The sequence below is a fragment of the Haemaphysalis longicornis genome, unplaced genomic scaffold (genome assembly GCF_048455015.1).
Source record: "Haemaphysalis longicornis isolate Haplotype H1 unplaced genomic scaffold, Haemaphysalis longicornis Haplotype H1 scaffold_5, whole genome shotgun sequence".
Taxonomy (NCBI): Eukaryota; Metazoa; Arthropoda; class Arachnida; order Ixodida; family Ixodidae; genus Haemaphysalis; species Haemaphysalis longicornis.
Window position 1 is genome coordinate 45,042,847 of NW_027526385.1, and position 24,810 is coordinate 45,067,656.

Here is a 24,810-nt window from a genome sequence, read left to right on the forward strand (position 1 = left end):
GATGCCCGCTTTGAGCAACTCGTCCAACGCGGCGTCAGTCGCCTGCCGCTTGGCGGTGCTTACCGGGCGGGGATTGCATTTCCAAGGCTGGGCCTCACCCGTGTCGATGCCGTGCTGTACCGGGTTGGTACAGCCTGGCTGCTCGGTGAACACCTTGAGCTCACCCAGCAGTGACAGGACGCGATCTTGCTCGGGAATGGACAGCTCGCAAGCGTTCGCCAAGATCCGTTCCTCCCGAGCTGGCGGTGGCTCCACCGCCGCTACGAGCCGCCCGCCGGGCGGCCGCTCGTGGGTGTGACGCCGGCGGCTCGGCGAACGGCACGAGTGACGTAAGCGGGGTCCCGATAGCCTCCCATGCCGATGTCGACCACGATGCTGGTTTTGGCCATGACGTTTCTGCCCAAGGTGACCGGGATCGTGAGCCCTGGCAAGTGCACGAAGCGCATTCGTCGCATCTGCTGATTCCACCGAATGCGCACTTCGCCGCCCGACCCGCGCTTCCCCGCATGCGAGCTGCAGGGGCTTCCCACGGCGTTTCGCCTGAGGTGGTGAACGACTTCGTCCCAGAGATTTATACACTCCCCCCAAAAGATTCCACAACCACAAGTGCCCTGCCTAGGGATTTATACAACCCCCTAAACATCCAACCGACACCCCCCCCCCCCCCCCCTTGAAAAAAAAAATATCGAAATTCTGCATAAACTCCTGCTTCGTCCCCTATGAGAGAGGTGCTCGCGCCCGTGTTGCGAGGTCGATGAACGGCGCAGAAGAATCAGTCGGGATTTCGACTCGGAAGGCTGTCGGCGCTGTGATGACGTCTGCGTGAGCTGGTGCAGCCGCTGGGGCCTTCACCGGCGGCCCGCTCCGTTTCCCTGATCTGACGGAAAAAGGCGAGCTATGTGACCAGGTTGGCCAACACCGTATTTTCCGCCGTGGTGCTCGATGCTGCTACGGCGCTCGGCGGCCGTTAGGCCCCGCGTCGTCGTCGTTCATTGCGGTGGTCGGCGGTGCCGGTAGTTGCCGGAGCGGTCGTTTGAACCACGCAGGGCTCTCGAGAAGGCCGGGCGTCCAGACTCGGCGCTTCGCAGCTCGGATGGGTGCGGAGGCAGCACTCGGTGTAAGTGAGCGCCGCGTTTGCTGCTCCCGGCTGTCCGATCAGCCGGGCCGAGGAACGCGCCTCCGTTGCCTCCGTGCCAGGCGCAGCTGGGTTCGAGCGACTCTCCCGGTGGCGGTGGTGGCCGATACGCGCGAGAAGCCGCGCTTCCGTGGGCAGCTCGTTGAGATTGCGGCAGCTGCAGGTTGGGTGGCTCTGCCGGACGACGCGGTCGACCCGCTCCGCAATCGAAGCTTCAGGGTCGGCCTACTCGTACAGTTCCTGCATCGCTAGGACATACTCGAGCAGCGGCTCCTCCGGAGCTTGCGTACGCACTGCCGCTCCCGCCGCATCCACGGTTCGTAATCGTACGGCAGGAATTCTTCGCTGAACGCTGCCTGAAACTCATCCCACGTGGCCGCTGTGCAGCCGAATCTGCACGTGCCACCGCGCAGCGTCCCCCACCAAGGCCGAGCAGGCCGAGTGCTCAGGACGTCGCTCTCGCTGCTGCCGGTAGCGATTCAGCGCCAACAAGAACGCGTCGGCGCCCGTTTGGTCGCTGCAGCCGCTGTACGTAGGAACCGGCATGTTGATGCGGGGGTTGGGCGGCCGTACGGCCTGCAGGGCTTGCTGTATCGTGCTGGCGAGTGCCGTTGCGATACCGGCCGTGTTTGCTGGCCCTTCCGTGCGCTCACTTACCGTTTGCGGGGGCGACTGGATCAGCATTGCGGGCGCGGCGCCGTGGCGTCTGTCGAGTGCGCATCCCGTGCAACTTGGTAGAGCACAGCGCCGATTGGTGCGGAGTGCTCGCTGCGTTTGTGCAATGGCGCGCCGGGGAAGGCGCTGCCTCGTACTTGAAGGGCGAGCGCCCGGTGCCGGTTGGCGCCAGTTGCTTTCCGTGCCCGCGAAAATGTGCGGAGGACGACTGTGCGCGCTCCGCGCTCGTGACTCGGCCGTGGGAGGGGTGCTCTCGACTGACGTTTGCGTTCGCTGGTGGTTTGGGGAACGTCGGCCGATGAGGGGTTTCCGCGGCCTGGCCGGCGAACATCATCAGGTCGCACCAATCGCGGGCGTTGCTTGCCATCTTGCCTGATTGTCCGCCTCAACTGCGTTTGCAGACGAGGCCCCACGTTAGGGGCGCCAAAATGTGGCGTGGGTATCACCAGAGTACTTCGATGCTTTATTGAAGGACTCTGGTAACACTCGTAGAATCCTCCGTGGCAACAGCGCCGAAAGGAGAGGCAGGCAAGAGGCAAGGACAACGGGCGGTAATCCTCGGTGTGGTTTATTATCCAAACCACCCTCGCGCATCCGTCATCTGCGAAGTCGATAGGTCCCGCGTTGTTTGAGAGGCCGAGTCGGTTGACTCCGGCGCTACCGGTGAACGATGTTGGTTGATGCTAGAGCCGGTTCCTTAGGCTCCTGTTCGTCTGGTGGTCGCCTCGTCCAGTCCCTCTGCGCGCTCCCTGCGACGTCCCGAATGAGGTCATGTCAGCTGACCTGCCGTCCCATTGGACGGCCGGGTTTCCGCGGGACCCATGACGTGCTCTGGCTGCTAAGAGAGGGGGACGGTGCCTCCTCCCCGGCCGCTCGCGGTCTTCCGCTATTCCCCCTCTCCATCCACACCCTCTACAGAGCAAGAGAGAGTTTTTGCCTTGTTCATTCTGAATGCTGTTATGACTCACTGGCGCCATGTTTGCGCGGGTCAGTCGCCCGCCGGTCGACCACCCCACCGCTTGTCGACGGAAACGAAAGGAGGCCGACACGACGCCGCGGCGGCCACTGATTGACAGCGGCTTTTGAGCGGCGTTGAGTGTCGTTGCCCCAAAAGGGATTAAGGAGCCGCCGGTCTTCCCCCGGCCTAAGCAACTGAACGCGTGTGCGCGTGAAAGCCCAGACGGCGACGACCGGACAATGGGACCCAGTGAAGGCGGCAGCACAGCGAAGAATGCAGTGGCAAGGGTCAAGCCATTAACCCTTCCCGGGGTGATTCCACGAACCGTGTTAATCTGTGCTGTTAGGCTCTCTGGGAACGCAGCGCGCGGCAGACACCAAAAGGATACGCGGCGCCCGCGCGTCTTCCGTTCTTCCCCTCTACTACAGGCTCCTGACGAGTGGCAAGGGTGTGTGTGTGTGTGTGCCGTGCATCTGCCGACATACCTTTCACAGCGAGGAACCTACACGTCACCATTGGTCCGCATTGTTTTGTCTGGGGATCCCCAGCCACTGGCTCTCGTGGCTTTCGAACAGTTGTGGCTCTCGAAAAGTAGTGGCTCTCGAACAGTTTTTTTCTAAGCTTTCAGAGCCAATGAAGCTCTGGATCCAAGATAGGGCCGGAGTAGTAACAGTGCAGGCAGCTGCCGACTTGGCTGATGAGTACGCGTCACGCCGGGGAGAAAGGGACGGGGTTCCTCCAGCAAAAGCGGGAGATAGAGGAAAACCTTGGACGGGAAAGCAGGGGGCTGGCGCAGGTATGACGGCACAGAAAAAGGCGGACTTCGCTGCAAGTAGTCAAGGATCACAAAACAAACAGGAGGGAAAGGCTTCGGAGAGTTCTTCCAAAAAGAGTCCTTTTGACGCTAGGCAACCACCTACCTGCTACAAATGCAAGGAGGTCGGTCATATTGCCGTAGGCTGTCGTAGACCCAGACCAGCCCTTTCGTATACTTGTGACTCTGCCACTAGCGAGGAGCTTCTTAGTCCGTACCTTTTTAACCTAACAGTGAACGGAAAGCCATGCCGCGTCTTACGAGACAGTGGGGCAACCATTGATCTGGTGCACCCTGACTATGTGGCACAAGCAGACACAACGGCAAGTGCGCATGGATTAAGCCGCTTTTGGAAGATGGAAGCATTTGTCTCCCGGTAGCTCGAGTAGTCATCACTGGGCCGTTCGGAGAAGTAGAGACGGCAGCGGCGGTGTCAGACAAGCTGCCCTCGCAATACCCCTACTTGTTCTCGAATCGGACCGACCGTCTGCTTAGAGAGCAAGGGAAAAGTTTTCACGAGGGAACAGTCCAAGCCTTGACTAGAGCTAAAGCACGCGCTTTAGCAGCCGAACTAGAGCGGCAAGAACCGAGTTTCGCCGGGCGTACAGCAACACCAGCTGGAGTCAGCACAGCGGAGCCTACTATCCCGTCACCTGCTGAAAAGAGAGAGAGGGATCAGAGGAGGAGACTAGCGCTGATATAGCTGAAGGGGAAACGGAAGAGGGGCTGCTCGTGTTGCCTGTATCAAAATCACTAGGCAATGTACTGGGGAAAGTGACAAGAGACAAGCTCATCGAGCAGCAAAACAGCGATCCCAGCCTTAAGGAGATGTGGAACACCGTCAGGGAAGGGGTGGCGAGGAAGAATGTCAGTTTTCCCGTCAAAAATGGCATCTTGTACCGCCACTACCAGGATGCAAAAGGTCGCACGTTTGACCAGTTTGTAGTTCCGACTAAGTATCGGCATTACATTGTTGATCTCTGTCACGGAGTTGGTCGGTTGGGGCATTTAAGAGCTCGGAAGAGCAAAGTTAGGCTCTTAACAAAGTTTTATTGGCCAGGATGCTTCACCGAGGCTGAGAACCACGTAAGAGCGTGTGAAACCTGTCAGAGAGTGGGAAAACCGCACGAGAAGGGAAAGGCGCCACTTGAGCTTCTTCCGCTCATTTCAGGGCCCTTTCACCGGCTGGTAATAGACGTTGTGGGACCACTCCCAGCGACAAAATCAGGCTACCGGTATTTGCTTACCGCTGATTTTCTAGCAACCAAATTTCCAGAGGCAATCCCAATGAAGGAGCAAAGCTCAGTAGAAGTAGTTAACGCACTACTGTCTGTTTTTTCGAGAGTGGGCTTTCCTCAGGAGATACTGTGCGACCCGGGCTCAGTGTTCACCAGCGTACTGACCGCGGGCTTCCTGGATAAGTGCGGGATAAGGCTGATGAGCCGAGTTCTGCAGGGGGCTGAAGAATACCCTGTTCTCTACTTAGTCGACCTTGCTATGTACTACAATACTTGGGAAGACCACCTGTACCATCTTAGCGATGTCCTTAGACGTTTGACACACGCTGGACTGACAGCGAAGCCGGCTAAGTGCCAGCTAGCTCGCGCCGAAGTACGGAACCTAGGGCATGTGGTAGGGCAGGGCAGGAGGCGACCTGACGAGTTGAAAGTAGAGGCGGTTAGCGAATTCCCGCAACCAGAAATGGAGGGTGCTTTCCAAGGCCTCAAAACGGCTCTTGTAAACTCGCCCGTACGGCATGCACCGAACTATGATCGTCCCTTTACTGTGCAATGCGATGCCCGCAACAGAGGCTTACGAGTAGTACTCTGCCAGGAGGATGAGAACGGGAACGAGATCCCTGTGCTGTACGCCAGCAGGAAACTCTCGGTTCGCAAGGAGGCCTACAGTGCGTCAGAAAAAGAACGTACCTGCAATGTGTGGGCCACCCAAAAATTGTCCTGCTACCTCTATGGAACTTCTTTTGTCTTCGTCACTGACCACAGCCCACTGACGTGGCTGTCGCAAATGTCGGGAAAGAATCCGCGACTACTACGCTGGAGCCTTGCGCTTCAGGAGCTGAACTTCACTGTGAAGTATAAGAAGGGTTCCGCCAACGCCAATGTTGACACATTGAGCAGAGCCTTTTAGCTTTTTCGCTTTTGCTTTCTTTTGTTTTCAGTTGAGGAACGTTTTTCTGTAGTGATTTTGAGTAGTGTTTTAAGTAATTCAGTCTACGTTTTTAGCTGTGAGCAAGAGTATTAGCAGAGTCTTTCAATTGAAGGACTCTGGTATTAGTGTGGTTGCCATATGTAAAAAAAAAGCGTAGGTGCACTGTAGCACCTTTGAAAGAGCAGCCTGGTTGCCGAAAACTCATTGCCGGCGCTTGCTGGTTCGGGGAGGTTGGTCTTTGTGGTTTCAATGGTGCTGGAAGAATGCTGCTACTGTGATCTCTCCCGTCGAGCAGCTGATACTACACGACGTCCGAGATCTTCCCGTCGGCGGAGGAGCTGTTATGACTCACTGGCGCCATGTTTGCGCGGGTCAGTCGCCCGCCGGTCGACCACCCCACCGCTTGTCGACGGAAACGAAAGGAGGCCGACACGACGCCGCGGCGGCCACTGATCGACAGCGGCTTTTGAGCGGCGTTGAGTGTTGTTGCCCCAAAAGGGATTAAGGAGCCGCCGGTCTTCCCCCGGCCTAAGCAACTGAACGCGTGTGCGCGTGAAAGCCCAGACGGCGACGACCGGACAATGGGACCCAGTGAAGGAGTGGCAAGGGTCAAGCCATTAACCCTTCCCGGAGTGATTCCACGAACCTTGTTAATCTGTGCTGTTAGGCTCCCTGGGAACGCAGCGCGCGGCAGACACCAAAAGGATACGCGGCGCCCGCGCGTCTTCGGTTCTTCCCGTCTACTACAGGCTCCTGACGAGTGGCAAGGGTGTGTGTGTGTGTGTGTGTGTGTGTGCCGTGCATCTGCCGACATACCTGCAAGGCGTGTCCCTACCCGAGGGCGGTGCTTCACAGCGAGGAACCTACACGTCACCATTGGTCCGCATTGTTTTGTCTGGGGATCCCCAACCTAGAGAACTAGGTATCGGGGGTCAACAAAAAGGGCGTGCTGCGGCCCGCCAAGATCTGTCTTCTGTCTTCACCTCGACAACTCACTGTAAAAATGTAAATAAACCCGTTGAGTTTGCTCTAAGCTCTCCCCTAGTCCTGGCTCGACGAAGCGAAGACTGCGGTCGAAGACCAGCAGACTGCGGTCGCTACAACTCGCTACAAGACGCAACAACGCCCCTCCACAAACAAAACTAAACCTCATGTCCTCGGAACAGTACGCTGCTGAATGCAAATTTCGTAGAACGCCAGGATCACTCCACCACATAAGTGGGGCGACCGAATTAATCTCAGAAAATTCCCTCCCCCTCCATTCCCCAACCTCCTCTTTTTGAAGTCGAGCTCCTCACTGACCACACAGCTTCCACTGATCGACCGGGCGCAAGCGTCCATGACGTGATATGGGATCCAGTGTTTATCTGAAGGCTGGCTGCACAATAAGAACAAATATTGCGCTCCCACGTGAAAAATGTGGAGGCAAATACCATCGCCTTTAAACCCCATTTTAGATAACATTACTTGGTTTACTTGAGGTTAACCTTAATTTTAATTACGCTTCCTTTAGAATGCAAAGCACACATTCGTGTTTTTACGGACTAATTTCGGTACCTTCATGGCGATATCGTCAGCAGCGTGTCAAAATAGAGATCGTTTCAAGAGACCTCAATACGCGCATATATACGGCGCGGATGCTACCACAGCACAAAATATTTTCATGCGAAATCAGCTTGCCAAGTGACATCGCGAATTCATGCGATGATGAAAGAATTGGGCGTTAGCGAAAGAGGATCCAGCATTTATTCTAAATACAGTGCCGTGAAAAAAGAGAAACAATTCTTCAATCGTTAAATTATAAAAGCGCGGGATTAACTTCACAACAAAAGAGCGACCACAAGAAAAGTGCGGCCGCCTGGCACCCCGACAAGAACCAACGTGATTGCGACCACGAATGCGGACATCAATATGTCGATGAGATATGCACGACCACTGCCAGATTTCCTGGGACGCCGCCGCCGCCGCATTCGGTGATTGAAGGGCTCGTCGGGTGGCCCTACTTGTACCTCCGGAGACTTCATTATCAACGAGCATTTCTTCGGCTTCAAAGCAGGCACTTTAACGCAAACTACAGCGAACATCTGCACTCGAATTCGGCCATTTTTTAATGTGGAGTCACTGGCCTTCCATTCGAATGAGACCTCTTCGACACCTAAGTCAGCGTTGTTCTTCAAGTAGACTGTGGAGGCAGTTGAGGATGCCCGAGTACAATATTGCTGCTGAACTTTGCCGCTAGGCGACGCGCTGGCGAACATTCCCCCTACTAAAGAGGTCACTCCGGCTGGGCCGGGATTTGCATTACCTAGAGACTTCGCCACCACGACGAAAATGTCGTCGATCTTGCCTTTGACAGTGCACTTGACGGCATGTCCCGAAGTACTAATGGAAAATTCGACCGCCATCGTGTTATCTTGCTCGTAACCAGCAGTTCCTTGTTTGAAAACGAGGGTCCCGCATTCCACCGGATCACCGCTGGTCACCTGGGGCACGTTCTGCTCTGCAGCGTTGTGTGTTTTAGAGCATTTTACGTTGCCCTGTGCGACCGGCTTAACACACACTACCACGAACGCTTGCACAGGCTTCAACAAACTGCTGTCGGGAGTCCACTGGAACGCGACGATTGCGGCCTTCACGTCTTCTTTCTTTTTGAGATATGTGGTCGTATTACCGGAAGGCGTCGCACAATCCGCCTGTTCCAGTTTGCCAGCAGGTGATTTGCCCACAAACTTCCCCGGTACCACGCTGCTAACACCTTGGGAGGGAACAGCTGCCGTGCCGATGGATTCCGCTACTACGATGAAGATATCCTTGATCTCCTCTGGAGCAGTGACAATCCACCCGAGTGCACCTCCGGAAGCAGCGTCAGCACTGATAGTGAATGTTATGCTTGCGTCGAGCTCGTAACCAGCAGTTCCTTGTTTGAAAACGAGGGTCCCACATTCCACCGGATCACCGCTGGCTACCTTGGGCACGTTCTGCTCTGCTGCGTTGTGTGTTTTAGAGCATTTTATGTTGCCCTGTGCGACCGGCTTAACACACACCACCACGAACGCTTGCACAGGCTTCAACAAAATGCTGTCGGGAGTCCACTGGAACGCGACGATTGCGGCCTTCACGTCTTCTTTCTTTTTGAGATATGCGGTCTTACCGGAAGGTGCTGCACACTCCACCTGTTCCAGTTTGTCAGCAGGTGATTTGCCCACAAACTTCCCCGGTACCACGCTGCTAACACCTTGGGAGGGAACAGCTGCCGTGCCGATGGATTCCGCTACTACGATGAAGATATCCTTGATCTCCTCTGGAGCAGTGACAATCCACCCGAGTGCACCTCCGGAAGCAGCGTCAGCACTGATAGTGAATGTTATGCTTGCGTCGAGCTCATAACCAGCAGTTCCTTGTTTGAAAACGAGGGTCCCGCATTCCACCGGATCACCGCTGGCCACCTGGGACGCGTTCTGATCTGCAGCGTTGTGTGTTTTAGAGCATTTTATGTTGCCCTGTGCAACAGGCTTAACACACACCACCACGAACGCTTGCACAGGCTTCAACACACTGCCGTCGGGAGTCCACTGGAATGCGACGCTTGTGGCATTCACGTCTTCTTTCTTTTTCAGATATGCGGTCGTATTACCGGAAGGCGTGGCACACTCCGCCTGTTCCAGTTTGCCAGCAGGTGATTTGCCCACAAACTTCCCCGGCACCACACTGCTAACACCTTGGGAGGGAACAGCTGCCGTGCCGATGGATTCCGCTACTACGACGAAGATATCCTTGATCTCCTCTGGAGCAGTGACAATCCACCCGAGTGCACCTCCGGAAGCAGCGCCAGCAGTGATAGTGAATGTTACGGTCCCGTCGAGCTCGTAACCAGCAGTTCCTTGTTTGAAAACAAGGGTCCCGCATTCCACCGGATCGCCGCTGGCCGCCTGGGACGCGTTCTGCTCTGCTGCGTTGTGTGTTTTAGAGCATTTTATGTTGCCATGCGCAACCGGCTTAACACACACCACCACGAACGCTTGCACAGGCTTCAACACACTGCCGTCGGGAGTCCACTGGAATGCGACGCTTGTGGCATTCACGTCTTCTTTCTTTTTCAGATATGCGGTCGTATTACCGGAAGGCGTCGCACACTCTGCCTGTTCCAGTTTGCCAGCAGGTGATTTGCCCACAAACTTCCCCGGCACCACACTGCTAACACCTTGGGAGGGAACAGCTGCCGTGCCGATGGATTCCGCTACTACGACGAAGATATCCTTGATCTCCTCTGGAGCAGTGACAATCCACCCGAGTGCACCTCCGGAAGCAGCGCCAGCAGTGATAGTGAATGTTACGGTCGCGTCGAGCTCGTAACCAGCAGTTCCTTGTTTGAAAACAAGGGTCCCGCATTCCACCGGATCACCGCTGGCCACCTGGGACGCGTTCTGCTCTGCTGCGTTGTGTGTTTTAGAGCATTTTATGTTGCCATGTGCAACCGGCTTAACACACACCACCACGAACGCTTGCACAGGCTTCAACACACTGCCGTCGGGAGTCCACTGGAATGCGACGCTTGTGGCATTCACGTCTTCTTTCTTTTTCAGATATGCGGTCGTATTACCGGAAGGCGTCGCACACTCTGCCTGTTCCAGTTTGCCAGCAGGTGATTTGCCCACAAACTTCCCCGGCACCACACTGCTAACACCTTGGGAGGGAACAGCTGCCGTGCCGATGGATTCCGCTACTACGACGAAGATATCCTTGATCTCCTCTGGAGCAGTGACAATCCACCCGAGTGCACCTCCGGAAGCAGCGCCAGCAGTGATAGTGAATGTTACGGTCGCGTCGAGCTCGTAACCAGCAGTTCCTTGTTTGAAAACAAGGGTCCCGCATTCCACCGGATCACCGCTGGCCGCCTGGGACGCGTTCTGCTCTGCTGCGTTGTGTGTTTTAGAGCATTTTATGATGCCATGTGCAACCCGCTTAACACACACCACCACGAACGCTTGCACAGGCTTCAACAAACTGCTGTCGGGAGTCCACTGGAACGCGACGCTTGTGGCATTGACGTCTTCTTTCTTTTTGAGATATGCGGTCGTATTACCTGAAGGTGTCGCACACTCCGCCTGTTCCAGTTTGCCAGCAGGTGATTTGCCCACAAACTTCCCCGGCACCACAGTGCTAACACCTTGGGAGGGAACAGCTGCCGTGCCGATGGATTCCGCTACTACGACGAAGATATCCTTGATCTCCTCTGGAGCAGTGACAATCCACCCGAGTGCACCTCCGGAAGCAGCGTCAGCAGTGATAGCGAATGTTAGATTTGCGTCGAGCTCGTAACCAGCAGTTCCTTGTTTGAAAACGAGGGTCCCGCATTCCACCGGATCACCGCTGGCCACCTGGGACGCGTTCTGCTCTGCAGCGTTGTGTGTTTTAGAGCATTTTATGTTGCCCTGTGCAACAGGCTTAACACATACCACCACGAACGCTTGCACAGGCTTCAACAAACTGCTGTCGGGAGTCCACTGGAACGCGACGCTTGTGGCATTGACGTCTTCTCTCTTTTTGAGATATGCGGTCGTATTACCGGAAGGTGTCGCACACTCCGCCTGTTCCAGTTTGCCAGCAGGTGATTTGCCCACAAACTTCCCCGGCACCACACTGCTAACACCTTGGGAGGGAACAGCTGCCGTGCCGATGGATTCCGCTACTACGACGAAGATATCCTTGATCTCCTCTGGAGCAGTGACAATCCACCCGAGTGCACCTCCGGAAGCAGCGTCAGCAGTGATAGTGAATGTTAGGTTTGCGTCGAGCTCGTAACCAGCAGTTCCTTGTTTGAAAACAAGGGTCCCGCATTCCACCGGATCACCGCTGGCCACCTGGGACGCGTTCTGCTCTGCAGCGTTGTGTGTTTTAGAGCATTTTATGTTGCCCTGTGCAACAGGCTTAACACATACCACCACGAACGCTTGCACAGGCTTCAACACACTGCCGTCGGGAGTCCACTGGAACGCGACGCTTGTGGCATTCACGTCTTCTTTCTTTTTCAGATATGCGGTCGTATTACCGGAAGGTGTCGCACACTCCGCCTGTTCCAGTTTGCCAGCAGGTGATTTGCCCACAAACTTCCCCGGCACCACACTGCTAACACCTTGGGAGGGAACAGCTGCCGTGCCGATGGATTCCGCTACTACGACGAAGATATCCTTGATCTCCTCTGGAGCAGTGACAATCCACCCGAGTGCACCTCCGGAAGCAGCGTCAGCAGTGATAGTGAATGTTAGGTTTGCGTCGAGCTCGTAACCAGCAGTTCCTTGTTTGAAAACAAGGGTCCCGCATTCCACCGGATCACCGCTGGCCACCTGGGACGCGTTCTGCTCTGCAGCGTTGTGTGTTTTAGAGCATTTTATGTTGCCCTGTGCAACAGGCTTAACACATACCACCACGAACGCTTGCACAGGCTTCAACAAACTGCGGTCGGGAGTCCACTGGAATGCGACGCTTGTGGCATTCACGTCTTCTTTCTTTTTCAGATATGCGGTCGTATTACCGGAAGGTGTCGCACACTCCGCCTGTTCCAGTTTGCCAGCAGGTGATTTGCCCACAAACTTCCCCGGCACCACACTGCTAACACCTTGGGAGGGAACAGCTGCCGTGCCGATGGATTCCGCTACTACGACGAAGATATCCTTGATCTCCTCTGGAGCAGTGACAATCCACTCGAGTGCACCTCCGGAAGCAGCGCCAGCAGTGATAGTGAATGTTAGGTTTGCGTCGGGCTCGTAACCAGCAGTTCCTTGTTTGAAAACAAGGGTCCCGCATTCCACCGGATCACCGCTGGCCACCTGGGATGCGTTCTGCTCTGCAGCGTTGTGTGTTTTAGAGCATTTTATGTTGCCCTGTGCAACAGGCTTAACACATACCACCACGAACGCTTGCACAGGCTTCAACAAACTGCGGTCGGGAGTCCACTGGAACGCGACGCTTGTGGCATTGACGTCTTCTTTCTTTTTGAGATATGCGGTCGTATTACCGGAAGGTGTCGCACACTCCGCCTGTTCCAGTTTGCCAGCAGGTGATTTGCCCACAAACTTCCCCGGCACCACACTGCTAACACCTTGGGAGGGAACAGCTGCCGTGCCGATGGATTCCGCTACTACGACGAAGATATCCTTGATCTCCTCTGGAGCAGTGACAATCCACCCGAGTGCACCTCCGGAAGCAGCGTCAGCAGTGATAGTGAATGTTAGGTTTGCGTCGGGCTCGTAACCAGCAGTTCCTTGTTTGAAAACAAGGGTCCCGCATTCCACCGGATCACCGCTGGCCACCTGGGATGCGTTCTGCTCTGCAGCGTTGTGTGTTTTAGAGCATTTTATGTTGCCCTGTGCAACAGGCTTAACACATACCACCACGAACGCTTGCACAGGCTTCAACACACTGCCGTCGGGAGTCCACTGGAACGCGACGCTTGTGGCATTCACGTCTTCTTTCTTTTTCAGATATGCGGTCGTATTACCGGAAGGTGTCGCACACTCCGCCTGTTCCAGTTTGCCAGCAGGTGATTTGCCCACAAACTTCCCCGGCACCACACTGCTAACACCTTGGGAGGGAACAGCTGCCGTGCCGATGGATTCCGCTACTACGACGAAGATATCCTTGATCTCCTCTGGAGCAGTGACAATCCACCCGAGTGCACCTCCGGAAGCAGCGCCAGCAGTAATAGTGAATGTTAGGTTTGCGTCGGGCTCGTAACCAGCAGTTCCTTGTTTGAAAACAAGGGTCCCGCATTCCACCGGATCACCGCTGGCCACCTGGGATGCGTTCTGCTCTGCAGCGTTGTGTGTTTTAGAGCATTTTATGTTGCCCTGTGCAACAGGCTTAACACATACCACCACGAACGCTTGCACAGGCTTCAACAAACTGCGGTCGGGAGTCCACTGGAACGCGACGCTTGTGGCATTGACGTCTTCTTTCTTTTTGAGATATGCGGTCGTATTACCGGAAGGTGTCGCACACTCCGCCTGTTCCAGTTTGCCAGCAGGTGATTTGCCCACAAACTTCCCCGGCACCACACTGCTAACACCTTGGGAGGGAACAGCTGCCGTGCCGATGGATTCCGCTACTACGACGAAGATATCCTTGATCTCCTCTGGAGCAGTGACAATCCACCCGAGTGCACCTCCGGAAGCAGCGTCAGCAGTGATAGTGAATGTTAGGTTTGCGTCGGGCTCGTAACCAGCAGTTCCTTGTTTGAAAACAAGGGTCCCGCATTCCACCGGATCACTGCTGGCCACCTGGGATGCGTTCTGCTCTGCAGCGTTGTGTGTTTTAGAGCATTTTATGTTGCCCTGTGCAACAGGCTTAACACATACCACCACGAACGCTTGCACAGGCTTCAACAAACTGCGGTCGGGAGTCCACTGGAACGCGACGCTTGTGGCATTGACGTCTTCTTTCTTTTTGAGATATGCGGTCGTATTACCGGAAGGTGTCGCACACTCCGCCTGTTCCAGTTTGCCAGCAGGTGATTTGCCCACAAACTTCCCCGGCACCACACTGCTAACACCTTGGGAGGGAACAGCTGCCGTGCCGATGGATTCCGCTACTACGACGAAGATATCCTTGATCTCCTCTGGAGCAGTGACAATCCACCCGAGTGCACCTCCGGAAGCAGCGCCAGCAGTGATAGTGAATGTTAGGTTTGCGTCGGGCTCGTAACCAGCAGTTCCTTGTTTGAAAACAAGGGTCCCGCATTCCACCGGATCACCGCTGGCCACCTGGGATGCGTTCTGCTCTGCAGCGTTGTGTGTTTTAGAGCATTTTATGTTGCCCTGTGCAACAGGCTTAACACATACCACCACGAACGCTTGCACAGGCTTCAACACACTGCTGTCGGGAGTCCACTGGAATGCGACGCTTGTGGCATTCACGTCTTCTTTCTTTTTCAGATATGCGGTCGTATTACCGGAAGGTGCCGCACAATCCGCCTGTTCCAGTTTGCCAGCAGGTGATTTGCCCACGAACTTCCCCGGCACCACGCTGCTGACACCTTGGGAGCGAACAGCTGACGTGCCGATGGATTCCGCTACTACGACGAAAATGTCCTTGATCTCCTCTGGAGCAGTGACAATCCACTCGAGTGCACCTCCGGAAGCAGCGCCAGCAGTGATAGTGAATGTTAGGTTTGCGTCGAGCTCGTAACCAGCAGTTCCTTGTTTGAAAACAAGGGTCCCGCATTCCACCGGATCACCGCTGGCCACCTGGGACGCGTTCTGCTCTGCAGCGTTGTGTGTTTTAGAGCATTTTATGTTGCCCTGTGCAACAGGCTTAACACATACCACCACGAACGCTTGCACAGGCTTCAAAACACTGACGTCGGGAGTCCACTGGAATGCGACGCTTGTGGCATTCACGTCTTCTTTCTTTTTCAGATATGCGGTCGTATTACCGGAAGGTGCCGCACAATCCGCCTGTTCCAGTTTGCCAGCAGGTGATTTGCCCACGAACTTCCCCGGCACCACGCTGCTGACACCTTGGGAGCGAACAGCTGCCGTGCCGATGGATTCCGCTACTACGACGAAAATGTCCTTGATCTCCTCTGGAGCAGTGACAATCCACTCGAGTGCACCTCCGGAAGCAGCGCCAGCAGTGATAGTGAATGTTAGGTTTGCGTCGAGCTCGTAACCAGCAGCCCCTGTGTCGAAGATGAGGGTCGCGCAGTTAACCGGATCGGTAGAAACCAGCTGTGCAGATAGCATTATGTACATCAGGATGAGCAAGCCCATGGCAGAAACTTCTCTTCCTTTGCGTACTGTGGGGATGGTGATGATGATGATAAATATGATGGTGATGATTATGGTGGCGACACAGTGAAGATGAAATGTACATGCAGTTTTGTACTTAGCGTCCAACGCTGTCATTGCTGGAAACCGTAATCAGGCCCTTGCTTCTAGAAGAAGAGTAGGACGCAAGGCTACCCAGTTAATGCAGTAAAATTGCAAATACTGTGAGCTGAATGATTATAGGTATGATTTTGCCAGTGTTACCTTAATTGACCAAGTTAACGTATGTTTACTGCTGGAATATTTGATAATATTTTGCTTTCAGTATTTGTTGCAAGAGGAATTCGGAGATGGCGTCACGTGGCCCAGCGCAATTCTAGGAAACGGGCACGTTTGAACTTTGAGCAGATGACGTGTCATCTTTCGCCGCTTCTGCCTTTTTATCAAGGCATTCAGGTAGCAACAACTTGTCTTAGCTTATTTTTTATTGTTTTTTTAAGGTTATATATCTGAAAAAATGGCCTGGTCTGTGTCTTAATCCTTAAATTCATTCGGAGCAATAGAATTTAATTATTTCTTGCCGCGGACTATACTTCCGGAGTTGCTACTGCGTTGGAACTTGCGCGCTATGTGCGAACTCCACCTATTATAGGCCTATTACTAACTTTTGAAAAAAGAGTTCAAACTATAAAAATTTCAATGGGCCTTTCTAAGAAATGCTGAATAGTTCGAAGCATGGAGGAAAGAAATTGAAGGAGCATTCCTCTGATTTAAACTGGCCTTGAAGTAAAGCGGCTGTGTATGAAAGGACGAGATTTGTTAACAAATAAGTCAACAACCGGGTCTTACAGAACAGTAAAACCTACAATAGCATGAAAAATACGTAGAGTTTGGTGTTTCAAAATGAGGTTTCCCGGTTTGTTTTCTACGCCAGGTCGCAGCATATTCCGTTGCTGGTTTCAAAGCGTTAATAATACGGGCTGATTTGCTCCGGTGTGAGCTTTATCCATCAACCAAGGTCGCTCGAAGAAAGGCTCACCTAGTAGCGTCGGGCTCACTTTTGCACTTTACCCACGTGTGCGTGAGAGGTTTTGTAGCGTCACCTACACTGACCGAGGTTGAGTAGTTTCGCGTGGACCTTGAAGGGCCATGCTGCGCAAGCGCGAGGAGCATTGGATTGGCTTGGTTTGGATTGAATTGGATTTAGATGAGACTAGATTGGATTGAATATCCAATTGGAGTACGGGTGTGTAGGGAATAGGGTCTGCACATTCGCCGGTCTGCGTATTCCAGAGGAGTGACGCCACAGCCGCGGCAGACGCACTGGCGCCGGCGCGTGCCTAGCTGTGCGCCTCCCTTGCGCAGTAGCCAAGTCTGACGCTGCGCCGGTACCACTTGATAGCCGTTTCGCGTGACTCCTGGAGAGTCATGCTGCGCATGTGCAAGGAGCAGTCACTGGACTGGATTGGACTTCATTGGAAATCGTTTTAGCAGCAGTAAGCATGATTATCAGCTAATCCTGGACAACCAGGAAACCTAAGAATAACCAGCTGAACCTTAGCTCACGCTACGTATATCCTGGCATAGCCGAGCTAAGCCAATGCTAATTTTTTTGCACCCTTACCGCCACCGCTTTGCTAGAGGGGCTGCTGGAGGGTCGTCTGCTAAGCCAAACCGGCAGTCAGTAGAAGCAGCTAAGCTAGCAGTGCTTTGGGTTCCATCTTTTAAAGACGGTAGTCTTTGTTGGGCTACTTGAACGTGAAAATTTTGGTCTGTCTGTATGCCTGTCTGTCTGTCTGACTCGATTCAGCTACCTGGCCAAAGTGAAAGGCGTTGCGCTGCTGAGCACGAGGTCGCGGGTTCGATTCCCGGCCGCGGCGGCCGCTTTTCTGATGGAGGCGAAAAGCAAAAACGCCCGTGTGTACGAGATTTCGGCGCACGATAAAGATCCCCAGGTGGTCAAAATTAATCCGGAGCCCTCCACTACTGCGCGCCTCATCGCCTGCGTTGCGTCGGCGCGTTAAACCCTACAATCAATCAATCAACATCATCTGCGCAATAGTCTTATATACTCACAGCCAAATCTAAACGTTTAAGTCCGGTGTTAATGTTAACAAGAACAAGACATTACATAAATATAAGGCCGAAAATAAAAAAATGAGTGATATTTGCAGTGTTCCTTTATTAAAAAATACACAGATGCCTGCTTCTTGCGATAGCAAAAAAAAATTGTGCATCAACTGCCATAGAGTTAACACTACTGTCAACTGCAGAAAACAGTCGCCTGCTGTTGCCCGCGCTACCTGGCGTAATCCTAAAGAAATCAAACGGCCACAGCAACGAAAGGTTCCACTAGATAGGTTCCGCGTTCCGCTTGGAGCGCTCGTGCAGCATAGAGTTTCTTACAGTATATTTACTAAGAAACTCTATGTCGTGGAGTGCACTCCACGACATAGAGCTTCTTATAAACGTTGTAGTCGGGTGCCTCGATTCACGCGCATCTCCGCCGTACGGCAGCGCCATGGCGTGGAGGCACCCGACTGGGAGCAGTGGAATGCGGTAAATTTAAATTGACTTGAGCAAACCTCTAGCGTGTCATCTGCGAAGGAACAAGACGCGAGAGGAACAGCATGAGAGGTGAGCGGGAAAGAGAAGGGATTGATTTACTCGCCAGGGGCGCCAGTCGACTATCGTCTTGCGTCGACATTTGCAACGAAAGGAGCAGATACTCGGCCAATTTTTTTAAACAGCGAAGCTGTTAAGTTAGGTTACGTTAAGTTAAGTATAACTTGATTGATGCCTGCAAAACGTCGCGGTTTTTACGCGCCGCAACGTGGTCCTGGCGTTGACTTAGGGTTTGCTGTTACACTGCACAGCGCCAAAGCATCCCGTTGGCGGGTCGCCTGGTCTGTGTTTTTAAGTGCGAATGCACTTCTTAAGCGAGCCTGAAGCGTCCGCCGCCGTCCGCATAGCAACAGCTGCGGGTGCGCGCGCTCCTCGTCTTCCTTGGCAACGGGGGGAGATGGGCGCGCGCTGCCTGGCCGCTGACATGGCGCATACCCACGTGGGGGATTGGCCAAGAATCGGGCGTGAGAAGGGCTGATGCACCCGCTTAAAGGAGTACTGACACGAAATTTCAAAGCTGAGATCCGCTCTAGCAATCAAGTACAACGACAACACAAATAGGTGTCTGTGAATAAATGCATCTTTCTTTCTTTGTAGTTGTGTGTGTGTGTGTGTGTGATCTCTCTTTCGCGAACATTACCGAACCGCGCAAATTCAACTCATGCATTCGCACTTTCACATTCTTCCCCTCGGGGAAATGCGGGGAATTTTTTTGCGCACCCCGGGCTTGCTGGACGGCCCGAAGTTGGACGTCCTCAACATCGAAGCTGTTGAGCAATTCGTTTGTATATATGGTGCCCGCAGTTTTATTACCCCCAGGAAAATTCTGAGAGCTCGTGCACGCGCGTCTCGAGCGCACGTTTGTCAAGCTAAGCATACTCACTCGAGATTGACCAACACTGGCCGCAAAAAACTCCAGCGTTCGCTGTATCGTGGCAACACTTGCACGGAACGAGAGAGACCCGCCAGAGCTTACGCCCCTCGTTCGTTCGTCCTCGTGTCATCATGCGCATGCGCTCTGTATCGTAGAAGAATGTCGAAGCTGCTTGAATGTCGAAGCTGCTGTAGGGGATCATTGATTCCACATGGCCCGGCCTGCGCGGACAGTTCCCACTGCCGAGAGGGGAGAGGCTGCTCTACTTCGATATGCTTGGCGTCCAAAGCCTCCGCTAGAGATGATAAGTCGTGTTTGCAAAGTGGCGTACGAAGGCGTCAACCAAAGCGACGAACTCACTCTGGCCTTGCTCAACATAAGATCATTGAGGTGCCACAGTGACCACAGTTATAACAGCTAAGAACATCCGGAAGATCATTGATACATAAACTAGAAAAGCAAAGGACCTAAAACTCAGCCCTGCGGTACTCCTTGGTTAACACATTTTATTGCAGAGAAGGTATTTGCCGCGTGTATACTGTGTACTGTCGGTCAAGTAGGTAATTTTTAAAGAATGTCAGCGCAGGCCTAGTTATGCCGTAGGACTGAAGTTTATTAAACAAGACTTGGTGATTTACTGTGTCAAATGGATCTAAAAAAACAGATCCCACTAAATTTCCCGAATTGATGCATTTCTTTATGTAATCAGTTAGAGACAGCGCAGCTAGATCAGTAAATCTACCTGGGCTGAAACCAAATTGGCTGTCTTTAAGCAACTTTCAAAAGTTACTTAAAGTTGCTTACAAAAAGCAACAAAAAGTCTTGCGCGTGAGTGCAAGTTTCCCTGCATTTTTTTAATATTCTGTATGTCATGTTAGATTTCATTTGTGGTGTGGGCCTGTATGCACAAACGCGATTTTTCAGGATTTCTTGTTTGTTGTGGATATTGTAAACATTGGTTGTGCTTCTGAAGAGGTCATGTACGTGTGATGTGTACCTGCATTGTACTCATGTGTATGTATGAAGTTTTTTCAAGGTCGTCTGGACGCTTTCGTTCAGATTTTCCCGATGAGTACAATTTGCTGAACAGGCTTGGGAGCTTGTTTTGCAAGTTGTTTTATTAAACAAATGCACTGCAAGAAATGCACCAAATTGTCTTCTGCTCAAATCTCCCTCTCCTTATAGCAATTAAATTTAATGCGCAATTTTACCCTTGCTGCATTTTTTTTTTCTTGTTTGACATTCTTGTTTGATTTTCGGATACTTTGCATGCGTACGTACGTAAGGAACACAGAGAAATGAAAGTAGGTAATCAATTGGCTGACAGCTCGTCAGTGAAATGCACTATCATACACCACATCACAGTCTTGTGCGAATATATTATTAAATAAATGAATGGTTCGCGAATGCTGTTCTATAGCCAGCCTATGCATTTTGTTAGTATTGATTAGCATGATCCAGCTAAGATACGTGCCCGAACCTGCTAGAAAGAAAGGGTTAAAACCCGTCGCTGTTTTGTTTATAATAACGGCACGTATATTAATTTTTATAATTGCAGCGATTTTCGTACCTTCAAATTCATTAGGGAAACGCACGTTGTGCTGCGTATGAACGCTCGTCCGCGCGTAGAGCACTCACGCTATTGATGCCCGCGATGCCCGTTAGGAGTCTACAAAAAATAACCGCGTGATGAAGGGTATCTTGCCAGTACACCCACAAGATTATTTCGCTTCGCACAAGCATCTTTTCTGCCTAATGAAAAAGCGCGCGGAAGGCCTTCAACCCTGCAGTTGTGCGTATCATCATCATCATCACCAGCCTGTCTACGCCTCCACCATAGATCTCCAATTATCCCGCTCCTGTGCTATCCCCGCAAACTTCTTGATCTCATCCGCCCATCTAACTTTCTGCCGGCCCCTGCCACGCTTGCCTTCTCTAGGCATCCACTCTGTTGCCCTTAATGACCAACGGCCATCTTGTCTTCGCATTACATGCCCTCTCCACACCCATTTCTTCTTAATTTCTACTAATATGCCCGCGTTTGTTCCCTGACCCACTCCGCTCTCTCCTTGTCAATGTTACACCTATCATGTTCCGTTCCATTGCTCGCTGAGTCGTCCTCAATACAAGTTGAGCACTTTTAGTGAGCCTCCAAGTTTCTGCCCCGTAGCTGTGAGTACCGGTAAGCTGTAGCTGTCATACACTTTCTTCTTCAGGGACAATGGTAGGTTGTCATTCATTATCTGAGAATGCCTGCCGAATGCACTCCACCCCATTCTTATCCTTCTAATTATCTCTCCCTCATGGTTGGGATCCGGGGTCGTAGACATATATTCGAGTACCACTGCCACTGACTCGCCACGTATCTCAAACCACTGTGCTGTCCCAAGGTTATTGATCATTACTTTAGTTTTTTGCATATTAATTTTCAGGCCCACGGTTCTATACTCTGTTCGCCCAGTGCGGAAAGCATGCTTTGCAATTCGTCCCCCGAGTTACTTAGCAAGGCAACGTCATCAGCAAATCTGAGGTTACTGAGGTATTCTCCATTAACCCTTACTCCCACTTGTTCCAAATAAACTTTTCTGAATACTTGTAAACATGCTGTGAATAACATTGGAGAGATTGTGTCTCCTTGTCTGACGCCCTTCCTTATATAGGTATTTCACTGTAACCAATTGTGCAAATTACAAAACGCCTAACCAAGAGAAGAGCAGGAATGAGAGAAGAAAAGTTAAGAGTCATGGAGCCACTGATCATGGGCTGGATTTCACTCAGCCTACCGTGTCACTAATCACTTACCCGCACCGAAGAAGATCAAATGAACACCATCATCAGGACTGCATATAAGGCAACCCTGCACCTCAGAAGCGCCAACTACGGGGGGGCAGTGGGGCTCGTGCCCCCCCCGGACGGCTTTACGGGGGGGCGGAGCCCCCTCCGGCCCCGGCTGAGGATTTTTTAAGGGCTTGGCTCAGCTCTGCGCCCGTCGACATCGGACTATTGGCCGTCCTGTCTGTAAACTTTTGTTTACAATAGGGGTTGGGATCTTGTGTGTGTGAGAGAGAGAGAGAATCACTTTATTGAGCGTTCTGTTTGGTCTAAGGGTCTGTAGTGACCCTCAGCTTGAGCCGAGTGGCGACTTCGGTAACTCTGTTGACCACAGCGGTTTGCACCTTTTGGTCTGAGCTCCCCAGCACCTTCTCCTACTGCTCTTCACAAGTAATTGAAGGAAACGGGTCTTTCGCACATCCCCGCTGGATGTGAGGAAGGGTGGCGAGGGCACCGCATGCAGGGCATTCTGGGGAGGGGTATATAAAAGGGTGGATGAGGTTCAGTTTTGCGGGATCAGGAAAAGTGTTCGTCTGCAGAAGACGCCGTGTGTGTTCTTGGGAAAGGTCAAGTTGAACATGGGCGGGAGGGTATCTACGGCGGGAGAGGCGGTAATGGGTAGTTTTTCATTTTACGTGACTAGTCGGTCCCTGGCAGATCTGGCCCCGTGGTAGGGAAAGTGACTGGCCCTGGCTGGGTTCGTAAGCCCTCGACCCGTATTGTGGGCAGCTTCATTTACCTTGAGAGCAGCGTGTGCCGGAGTCCAGATAATCTCTACTGGGGAACTGGGTGGATTTTGTTGCAGAATTTTGAAGGCCAGCGTTGATATTAGACCGCTAGCGAAATTTTGAACGGCCGTTTTATAATCAGAGATTATGATTGATGGGGTCGGCCTCATTGAGAGTGCTAACGCAAGGGCCGCCTCTTCCGCCGTGGCTGGGTGGGGAGAGTTAACGGTAAGGAAGGTGAGTGGGGGTTATCGGGGTCATTAATTACGGCGATGGCGTAGGCATTGTAGTGTCTATATTCGGCAGCATCCACATATACTACATCAGGTCGTACCTGGAGACGTTTGCGTAGAGCTCGTACCCTTTGTTCTCTACGACCCGCGTTGTGAGTAAGATGCATGTTGCGAGGGATCGGTCTAATGGTGAGATTAGAATGAATGTCGCTAGAGAGTGGAGATTTCGCTTCAAGGTCGTCAAAAGTGGTTATTCCTAATTGTTTGAGAATGTGATGCCCGGTGTGAGTTTTCGATAGGCGGACCACCTGATTGGACAAATGGGCTTCGATGAGCTCCTCTGCCGTGTTATGTATCCCAAGTCCCTCGAGTCTGGCAGTAGACGTATTAAGAGGGAGGTGAAGGGCAGCTTTGTATGCCCGGCGGATGAGGCGATTGACTTTATCTAATTCACTTTTACTGGGGTTCAAGTAGGAGAGTGAGTAAGTGATCCTACTGATAACAAATGCCTGGATCAGTCGGATCCTCTTCGCCTCCTTGAGCTCCTTGCGACGATTTGATATTCGCCTAATGAGCCCAGTAGTTTGGGTGACATGCTGTTCCAATTTATGGAGAAATGGGGTGTTGGCCCGATTTCGCTGAATTGTCATCCCCAATATTTTCAGGACAGGGACCTGTGGGATCGGCTTGTTCGCTATCTGAATTTTAATGTATCGAGAAACTTTACAATTTCTTTTTGGGGGTAATAGGAGCAGTTATGACTTATTAGGGGAGCAGGAAAGCCCTGAACGTCCAGCTTCTTCGTCTACGACCTGAGAACCTGCCTGCAGAATCTCCTCTATGTGCGAATCACTGCCGCCCTTGAAAGACAGTTCCATCCTCCCGATGGGCAGGGGGCAACGCAGGGCCGTGTCGCTTTTCTTCACGGTGAGTTAGACGTGCTTCATGTGCGGATTGTTGACAACAATGTAGCGCTGCGCTTGGCTGTGGTGGCTAGAAGGGTGGCCCTTCTAGCCACCATAGCTTGGCTTCAGCAGCACGCCAGCAAAGCGACATTTTGTCGGGAGCATAGGTCGGCGCACTTACTCGTGAGTACACTCATTTGTACTCATTTGTACTCAAACTCACGAGTGAGTACTATGATGAGTGAGTACACACCCAGATTAAAAAAGTGAGTATGATGACGCTTGAGTACAGGGGCAAGTCCACTACTCGTGAGTACAGAACTCATGAGTACACTACTCATGAGTATAAGTGCGCATGAGTACAACACTCATGAGCATGAGTACTCATGAGTAGGAGTACTGGTGAATGTGGTACTCATGAGTACACCGTACTCATGATTACAGTACTCATGAATACTGTATTTTCGAGTGCTTGCAATCGTGAGTACATGCACTCGTGAGCACAGCAGTGCAAACAAGTTCTATCCCAAACTCAAGTCTGGACGCACGTATACGAGTTTCAGGCATTTAGCGGTGGCGCTGTGCTGCTTAACTGTCAAGGATGGTAAAATCAGGCAACGAAAACTGCACCTCCCTCCTTTGCCTGTCCTTGTTTGGCGCTGTTAGTGTTTTTCGGTGGTCGCTCGCTAAGTGTCGTGGTGAAAAGGGAAAAAACCAGGGGGTTAGGTCTCGGTAAGAAGCGCGGCCACAGTTGCTCTGTTTCTACGGCACCTGTTGATTGGAGCAGTTATTTTTGTTTACAAATGCGCGGCCTGGGAACGCGTAGCTGCTTCGTTCCGCTTGCCTAATTCAAATTGTTTTAGGGGAAGCGGTGGGGGCTGCTCACAATGCATGCACTACGCGCACCGAAGTCGCTCTTTTCCGGTCTTAACCAGTTTCCACAGATGCATGTCATGCTCTGGAGTCGGTTCGTGAGCGGAACTGCTCATTGCTCATTTAAACAGTCGCAATTAGTTTACGTGCTCTGCGTCAAATTGACTGCATGGTTTGTGTCAACCACATGGTTTTATTAGGCTCCCGTTTTGAAACTTTTTGCTG